Source organism: Herpailurus yagouaroundi, unplaced genomic scaffold, assembly GCF_014898765.1.
Source record: "Herpailurus yagouaroundi ecotype Mexico unplaced genomic scaffold, PumYag 218, whole genome shotgun sequence".
Classification (NCBI taxonomy): Eukaryota; Metazoa; Chordata; class Mammalia; order Carnivora; family Felidae; genus Herpailurus; species Herpailurus yagouaroundi.
Window position 1 is genome coordinate 4,304,724 of NW_024412449.1, and position 9,708 is coordinate 4,314,431.

Here is a 9,708-nt window from a genome sequence, read left to right on the forward strand (position 1 = left end):
CTGGAGCACAGCCCCAACCACTGCTGGGAACTGCCTTTCTTTGACTTGTTTATTCGGGAAAGCTGTTCTGGACTTTCACCCAGCAGCTGCCTGGCAGGAGGTGACCTGGATTTGGCCAACAGAGGGTGGGGCCAGCAGGAGGGTAAAGCTGATAGCTACTGCTCAGTGCTAACTGGACACCAATCTGTACCCTGGGAAGGGAGAAGGGCAGAGCATTCATAGGCCATAGTACAGCTGGTCTCTGACAGGGACTTTATGTAAGGAGTGCAAGTCTCCCCTTCCAACCCCACTTCCACTTGGTGGAAGAAGGATAGACAAGGTTGCATGCACTCATGTGGCTTGAAAGCCTTTTACAAGTTTTGAGGGTCAGCAAGCATAAATTTTCCTTTAAGCAGCTGATGTTTCTCCTTCCTGTTGAAGTCTCTCACAAGGCAGCATCAGGTTTGAGGATCGTGGCCTGCGGCGGCTGCACTAACCTTAAAGAGTTCTGTGGTCTCTTTTGAGTGATTTTTCTGTTCCTGGTCCTGGCAAACTTATCCATTTTCTGACAATATTTAGAGTCTGATGTAAGTGTGAACTAGATAATGACCTTTAAAGTCATAGCATGTTGTTCTCTTTAAAGCTTTACTTTCTTCCTCAGAGCATCTGCAAAGTCCTCTGACCCCTCTGCATGGTCTCTTGGTGATTTCCCCAAGTTTCTGTCCACTTGTTGGGGTGGGGACTAGTGGATGATGGGCAGAACCTTCATGTGTCTTGGGCCATGAGGAGTTTCTGAGCCAGTTGAAACCATTCCTTATGCTTCAGAAGCTCTTGCAGCCCATTCTGAGATGCATAATACTGACTGGCTCATCTCAGGCCTATCTTTGTCTCTGGATATTTTTGGATCTTTCCCCAAAACACATACAAGAGCATACAACGAGCTCCCCCCATGAGTAGTTACTAGAACTTGGCTAACATTTCAAGCTTGACATGACTAAAGCAATACCATATCTGCAGCTTAACTTTAGGTGACTCACCAGAAGAACTATTTTAAACAAAATGTGTAGAGACTGAGATTACATTTGTTCTAGGAAAAACAGACTGAAGGGACAAAAAGCTAATATAGTGTTTTGAAATGCTCTTTTTTAAGTTCATGGAAGCCCTGCTGTATTTTCTTGACAGCATGCTAGTCACCAAACACAACAGGAGGGGCAAATATGGTATCTAAAACACTCAAACTGGGGCACCTGGGTGGCTCAGTCAGTTGGTTGGGTGTCTGACTTCAGTTCAGGTCATGATCTCACAACTGGTGAGTTCGAGCCCCGTGTCAGGCTCTGTGCTGACAGCTTGGAGCCTGGAGCCTGCTTCGGATTCTATGTGTGTGTGTCTCTCTCTGCCCTCCTCTACTCATGCTCTGTCTCTCTCTGTCTCAAAAATAAATAAACATTAAAAAAAATTATAAAACACTCAAGCCACCACGTCCTGACACCATCCAGCAGGAGTGTATGTTCATCGAAGAACAGGTTTGTCGAAATAGCAATGGTGTTGTTCATCTGGTCACGAGGGAGCCTCATAAACACCCTTGCAAAATAACATCTGTCAGGATAAGGGTCCAGTAGCCTCATGAAGGAAAGAGTTCACCAGGCATCTGTCCTACCTTATGGTTGTCTTCAGTTCTCCTGGCAATTACTATACCCTCTTCCCCACTCCAAAGTGTAGAACCAGACTAGGGTTTCTAGCTCTGACACTTGGGCTGGACCAGGTTTCTAGGGGAAGCAAGGGTTCAATAGGTACACAGGACAAAAGGTTCCTATGCTACTCAAATCAAGCACACAGGTAAGCACCAAACTCATTATTCTCCTGAGAAGTTGATTCCCTTCCTGAAAAAACATCTGTGCCCTGAACACTATCAAGATAATCTCCAGGGGCACTAGTGGCTCAGTTGGTTAAGCATCCCATTCTTGATTTTGGCTCAGGTCATGATCTCAAGGTTCCTGAGATCAAGCCCTGCATCAGGCTCTGTGCTGGTAGTGAGGAGCCTGCTTGGGATACTCTCTCTCCCTCTTTCTCTGCCCCTTCCCACATGTGTGTGTGCTCTCTCTCAAAATAAATAAAATAAACATTTTTTTAAAAAGATAATCTCCAGAAGACAAATACTGTATACTACCATATGATCTTACGCATATGGGAATCCTAAAAAAAGAAAAAGAAAAAATTGAACTCGTAGAAACAGAGAGTAGAATGGTAGTAGCCAGGGGCTGTGGGGAGGCTGAGAAAATGATAGGTGTTAGTCAAAGGGTATAAACTTCCAGTTATAAGATGAATAACTCTGGAGATTGAATGTACAGCCATGAGGACTATAGTCACCAATACTGTGTTATATACTTGAAACTTGCCCAAACAGTAAACCTGAAGAACACTTAGCACACACGCAGACCCGAGAGGTAACTAGGTGAGGTGATGGATGTGTTCATCAACTTAACTGTGGTTATCATGTCACAATATAACACATGTTCAATCATCACACTGTATACTTTAAATATATATAATTTTATTTGTCATTTATGCCTCAATAAATAAATAAAGCTGGGGGGAAGGAAGAAAAAAAAAAAGGAAACCTAAAAAAGAGAGAATCTCCAAGAGGGGAGGAGAAGTTGAAATCACTACTTTGACCTGGTCCTCTGGAGTTTTCCTTTCTGCTTTGGGTCTCCACTTCACGTTCCATTACCATCAGAACATGAGCCCCCTCGGAGAGATTCTACTATCTCTTCAGTAGTACGCAAGTCCCTTCCCTGAACTCTGATTTATACAGCTGAGACAGACCAGAACTTTTCCAAAGGCTTTACCAGATTCTAAGAGGGAACAACAGGGGCATAAACAAGAAAATATGTGAAGCATAAACAGTCAGGCTTGTGCAAAACATTAACAGTGGTAATGCTTTAGGAAATGAGACACGGAAGGAGGAATTTTGTACATTCTAACCTTCTTGTTTGATTTTTTCCACAAGAATTTTATTTGATTTGTGAGTAATACACATACATTTTGAAGCTTATATGGTATTAGTTTGGGTCCTACCATAGCATCCTAGTTGCTATGGGTAGTTGCTCTACCCACCGACTTTTCACCTTATTAACTCTGAGAGTCTTTCTTCTGTTCCTTTCTACCCCCACCCATTCCTTCTCAACAGGACTCACAGACCTACTGGAAAGAACAATGGATGATAAGTTTGATCATTTATTCAATGAACGTGCTACCACATGCCAACTATCATTCCAGACACTGAGCAATAGGCAATCACATACTTTCCATGCCTATTAGTAACACTCAGATGCCTTTTCTCTTTGATAGGAGAAAGATCAAGCGTCATTTCCTTCCATCTACGAAGTCCCGGATCTTACTTTTTTTTTTTTTAAGAGGAAGAATAGGCACTTAGAATTATACAAAAACACACTTAATAGATTCATTAATCTCTGCCAATAAAAAGCTCTTGGTCAAACGAATTCTTAGAAGACAATGGAAAGGAACTCATTTACATACAAATGGATCTTCCTGGAGAATGCAGAGGAAAATCCCACTTTCGGATTTGGAGCAGCAACAACTACTAATATAGTCAAGACTAGGACATCTCTGTGCTCTGGGTGCCTCTACTAAGATGACTAAGGACCCTTATCAGGCCCATCTAAGCATATGACTACTAACTCTTCCCATGCTCTTCACTGTGCTTTTCCCTCTGTTGATCTAACCTGAGCTCAAGAATTCTCACCTGGAAGTGAATAAAATCGGGCTACCTTCATTTTCCTAGGGGGCCCTCTTCCTTAATCTGCTTCTGTTTCCTCAAGAAAACATTTGGAGACATTACAAAGGAACCTCATCCCAAGGTTTACAGCCACCTCTGCTGAGGAAACTACTTCCCAACAGGTATTTCTGAGGAATACTACTCACTGGCACACCCCTGGGAGAACAGCCAGTGCTTGAATTTGCCTTCAGTCTTGACTTCTAGGACTTCATGAGCCTGTGAAGAAAGGACTTCCAAACCTAAATCTCATTGGCCAAGAGCACTGTATGAACTCCCTTGGAAGGTTGTCTGGGGTCAGTCAGGGAATCTGCCCTTCCCTCCTGCCCCCTACCTAGCTTATACCAAAGGATAGGCAGACAGGAATTAATGGCCAAAAAGAAGGAAGCCACGTGTGTGGCCCAACAATCCATCCTAGGAAGTGACAGACCAGATGGTATCCAAATACATAAACATATATTCTGAAATCCCCCAAATTCTTCAAGGCTTTTTGCTAAAATAAACCAATGCATAACCATCTTAGAATCATTTCAAGAATTTATTTCTAAGGAAGCAGCAGGTGGCAGCAAAGTTTCACATTTTTTACCCTTTGGGCTGGAATGAAAACAAAGTGTCATGGAATAGTCTCCTCATCTCTGAGTCAGCCAGCTGGCCCAGAAACTGGCACACTGCCATCTTGTAATGTGGAGAATATAGTCTTCTCGAGTGGACTCTGTGCATTTTGACAAAAGAACTCAAAAAAAGTCCCCCACCCCCCACCCTCAAGCCAGATGCCTGCCTGGTTCTGTAGGTCAGATAGGACAGTGACCGCCACAGAGTGGCCAGATCACAGAGGCAGAGGCTGTGGCTGTGAGTCTCATGTTCTCTTGCCCAATGTCATGGAGTTGCTCACATTTGGTGGGGAGGCCTCAGAGAAACCCAAGTATGATTAAGTGGAAATAGCCCTAAGAATTGTCTATTCACCTCACAGCATTTTCACCATCTCTTACAATATAAAACATGGGGTGAAACGTGTGAGTAGAGAAAGATAGGGGATTCAAGGAGTTTTCAAATCTGGTCTCTGGTGCACCTAGAGATTTAAGGACCTTACCACCTCACAGCCACTGTAGCTGGGCTCAGGAGCAGGCAGTGCCAAGATCACTGTCTGGTTTGGCCTCAAATGTCTTCCTTGCCTCAGTTTTGTGCTTGGCTCCTAACTTCAAATTGTGGCTGGAAAGTTTCCATTGCCACAGCACAGCACTAGAGTTTGGAACCCAAATTTTTGCTGAACTGTTTTGCAGAGTAAATCCAGCTTTGTCTTTAAGAAGTAACAGGCCAGTTTATTTCATCCCCCAATGGTGCTTTGTGCTCTCTCAGCCCCACTTTAGATTGAGCTGCTTAAATTCCATCCAGGGGGAAACTTTTTTATCATTTAAAGGAGAGATGGAGGAGGGTGGAGATGGGGCTGAAGGATTTTGTGGAGTCACTATTTTTAAAGTTACAAAACTTGTTACAGAAAAAAAAGACAAAATTCAAGACCTTGTTCCAAGAACCTAAACAGACTTTTTAAAAAAGTTATTTTGTTTATTTTGAGGGGGAGGGGGGCAGTGGGAGAGGCAGAGAGAATCCCAAGCAGGCTCCACGCTGTCAGCACAGAACCCAATGCAGGGCTTGAACACACGAACTGTGAGATCATGATCTGAGCCGAAATCAAGAGTCGGACACTCAGCCGACTGAGCAACCCAGGCGCCCCTCCTAGACAGATTTTACAAACAGATATATTTATGGGTTTTCTTTTTGGAAGTGCAATTGACAGAAAAGTGAGTAGCTTTGGCTTTTTGTAAGTTACATAATTACATCTGCAGCATTAGCAGCTCCTGGTGATCAAAGAGAACATTCCTGAAAGGTGTAGTAGAGGTAGGACAAGTTCATGTATTTACATAACATGGGGCTTCAGCCCCAAGCATGTAACTTTCTTCTTTCCTGCAGAAAATGTGATCTTGTTCTGAGGATTTAAGGACATACTTCACAGCTCTCTGCACTGAAAGGGTCCTTCAAAATTATCTACCAAGGAAAACATTCTATAATTCCTTTGAATGTAATAAACAATATCTTTTGGGGCAACTTGCAGCAAATGTTCCAGAATTCCTATCAACATGTAATTCCCTCTCTGCATGTATGTTCTACACTCCCCAAATATGATGTTAAATCACTTAATGCAGAGAATTGACAGCACCAGGAAAATATTTGGATAACTGTCTGGAGTTGCCATTATTGGCTTTAATTATGACCTACTGGCTCTTGGGTCCTGCAGCAGCCAGAAAATGAGATCTGTATGCCAAAATATTCATTAGAATTCCCTTCTCAGTCATTGTTCAGAAAGAAAAGTTTCCTTCTGGCTCCCATCTTCATGCTTTTAAGTAAAGTCATTAATATGCCAGATTTTTTAAAGGATTGGTCAGAAAACAGGATTATGTGCATACCTTGTATTTTGCATTAAAAAACATCTTGAAAAGGTCAAACATCCCTTTGCTCTCATTCTATTACCCTGAAGAAAGAATTGTTTTTGCAGCCTTGAAGTTAGCTGGTACTCTCCACCCAGGCCTCCTCCTCCAAGCTCTCTTGAAAAGACATAATCCTATAAGCTTTGTAACCGGATGTACTAGTGAAGCAAAGCTTGACCCTCCAGAGCAACTGATCAGAGAAGATAGTTTAATTCCTTCTGCTCTTCACTGCTCATTTCTCACTGAGTATAAGATCTTAGAATGTTGTGTAAAGGAGGAAACTGAGATGTCATTGATTTCATCTCCTCATTTTAAAGATGATTATTAATCCAAGGTGAAGTGGTACAACCACTGTTTCAGCTTTGGGTTGTAGCATGGGGAAAGAGCAGGTGTTTTTTTTGTTGTTGTTGTTGTTGTTGTTGTTGTTTTGTTTTGTTTTTTTTTTTTTTTTATCAGAGCATCCTTGGTTGTTACTATTAAAAACAGCTGCCATTTAATGAGCATTTACTACACTGCCAGGCACAGAGTTGAAGCTGTCATATACGTTGTCCTCACAACAAGCCTATAAGGTAAGTATTATTATCCCCACTTTATAGCTAATGAAATGGAGACTCAGGTTAAGGGATTTGCCCAAAATTACAGGGCTAGGTGGAGGAAGAATCCATGTACAAACTCAAGGCTGCCTGACTTCAAAGCCTATGTCCTTTATTCTCCCCCCATGCTGCCTGCTGAATGAAACAAGGCCAGAGTACAAATCAGTTTGGGCTCTCACATCACTTTAATTTTTCAAATAATGGGGTGAGGAAAGAGTCCTCCACAGTGATAAAGTAGAGAAGAATGCCTATATTCAGGCGGTCCCCAGTTACCAGAATTTGCAAAGATATCAACAAGAACCATATAGATGCAACTATTTCCCATTATCTACTTGTCATGTTTAACAGAACAGTTTACTCTGAAAGCTTTGAAAGACTTCCCAGCTTTTAATACAAGTTGGATGATTCAGTGTTGACAATTTTTCTCTCATTTAATAGAAAATTGGTGGGGGAAATTCAGAATGAATGCTTATTTTGGGGAAAAAAAATTATTTGGAGGATTGTTTTTTATGCTCCAGGTCATACAGAGCTGGGAGAGCAGATGTGGTATGAATTACGGAAGTTTATCTGATGATTGTCTACAGTGGCACAGATGATGGAGTTATTGCCTGGAAACGCTTGAGTTTTCCACTGAAACATGGGCTGGGAAAGAAACTTTGATGTTTTAGGAAAACTAATAAAATTAAGATAAAGTTGGAAAGTCATGTGTTAGACTAAGGAACATGGGATGGAGACATTCAGGGGAAATGTCCACATTTGTTAACCTAGGTGCCAGTGAAAACTTCATGTAAACTGAAACTTTACTTTCTCCCAATGAGACAAATCATTTACTTGGATTAGTTATAAGTAACCTGCCTCTTCCCTGCTCCCACAGCTCCTTCTCTCTGAAAATGAAGTCATTTAAAACCCTCTGTAGGTAGGTACATGCCTGCTCAGGAAGTCTTAAAGGAGCATCACTTCCATGTTGGGATTGTTTCAGTGTCCAATTTGCTCATTCACTGCTACCCTCCTAATCCAAGTCAACATCATGTCTCATCTGGACCACTGCGACAGCAGTATATCCAGTGCCTGGAACAGGGCCCACAACAGAGTAGGAGCTTAAAAAAAGATTGCTGGTTGATTGATTGAATGACATCCTGCTTGCCTGTAATCAGTGACCCAGTGCTGGTTCCTTGACCCTTGTTGTATGCCTGGTATCAGACATGATATCCTATCTCCAGGACTAAAGCCCTGCCCTGTTCTCGCTGATCCCTCTGACAATAGTTAGAGCTGCTGTAACAAAAATGCCATAAATTGGGTGGCTTAAACAATTGACGTTTTCTCTCACAGTCCTGGAGGCTGTAAGTCCAAGATCAAGGTGTAAACTAGTTTGGTTTCTTCTGAGGCCTTCCTCTTGGCTTGCAGATGGCTGCCTTCTCACTGTGCCCTCACATGGTCATCCTTCAGTCTACTTGTTGTCTGTGTCCTAATCTCCTTTTTGTATAAGGACACCAGTCATACTCGATTAAGGCCCACACACAAGACCTCATTTTTCTTTAATTATCTCTTTAAAGGCCTTATCTCCGGGGCGCCTGGGTGGCTCGGTCGGTTAAGCATCCAACTTCGGCTCAGGTCATGATCTCACGGTCTGTGAGTTCGAGCCCCACGTCGGGGCTGGAGCCTGTTTCAGATTCTGTGTCTCCCTCTCTCTCTGCCCCTCCTCATGCCCTGTCTCTCTCTGTCTCAAAAATAAATAAACGTTAAAAAAAAATTTTTTTTTTTTAAATAAAAAAATAAATAAATAAAGGCCTTATCTCCAAATTACAGTCACATCCTAAGGTTCTGAAGGGTAAGATTACAACATATGCATTTGGGGAGGGGAAACACAATCCAGCCCATGACAAGCTGTCACAAGCATTGTCCTCTCTCTGTCTTCTATAGTTGGACATCCCTGAGGCCTGCCTATCTTCTACTCCTATAATGCCTATTGCTGTGTTCTCTGCCATTCATGATGCCTTGTTACTTCCTACTGTTCCTCCTTGATGCCAGTTCCTTATAGCAAAACCATCTGTTGTCTGTTACCTCGTCCTGGGCTGGCCTTCTTCCCGTCACTTGCGGCTGGTGTTCTTGCCAAACACCTGTCCCTGATGGCTGCAGTTAACCCTTCTATTTCTGGCTGTGTTACTGAATACAACCCTAAATCTAAAACTAACAACTAAAAAACTAAATAAGCAAACTAACTATTGGTCTCAGTCTGTTATGATCACTGGGGTACATTTTTGAAATAGCTTAAGAGCGATAACGTCTGGGCTGAATAAAGTTAAGTGGTCTCACAAAAATAAAAATTTTACTCAAAATCACACAATGGCATTATGCCCCACAGGGAACCTAGTTCAACTGGTTTGGGATGGGGCCTGATGAAGTTTCAGGGTGATGGTGGGGTTTGGAGCCAATGGCCAAGAAAGAATTATTGAAGTCATCTTTGGTGCAAAAAGGTGATTTTATTAAAGCACGGGAGGACGGGACCCATGGCCAGAAAGAGCTGCACTGGGGTTGTGAAGAGTGACTGGTTACATACTAAGGAGTTGGGGGAGGTAAAGTCAAGAAGATGTTTCTTAAAGGAATTTCCATATGCTAAAGAGAATTTACAGATTACTGGAGGCCTAGCTATTGTTAAGCTAAGGTTGCTTTTCCCTCTAGCAGAGCATTAACATTAAGACAGTAGGGATGGGGCACCTGGGTGGCTCAGTTGGTTAAGCATCAGACTTTGGCTCAGGTCATGATATCACAGTTTGTGGGTTTGAACCCTGCATAGGACTCTGTGCTAACAGCACAGAGCTGGAGACTGCTTCGGGTTCTGTCTCTCCCTCTCTCTCTGCCC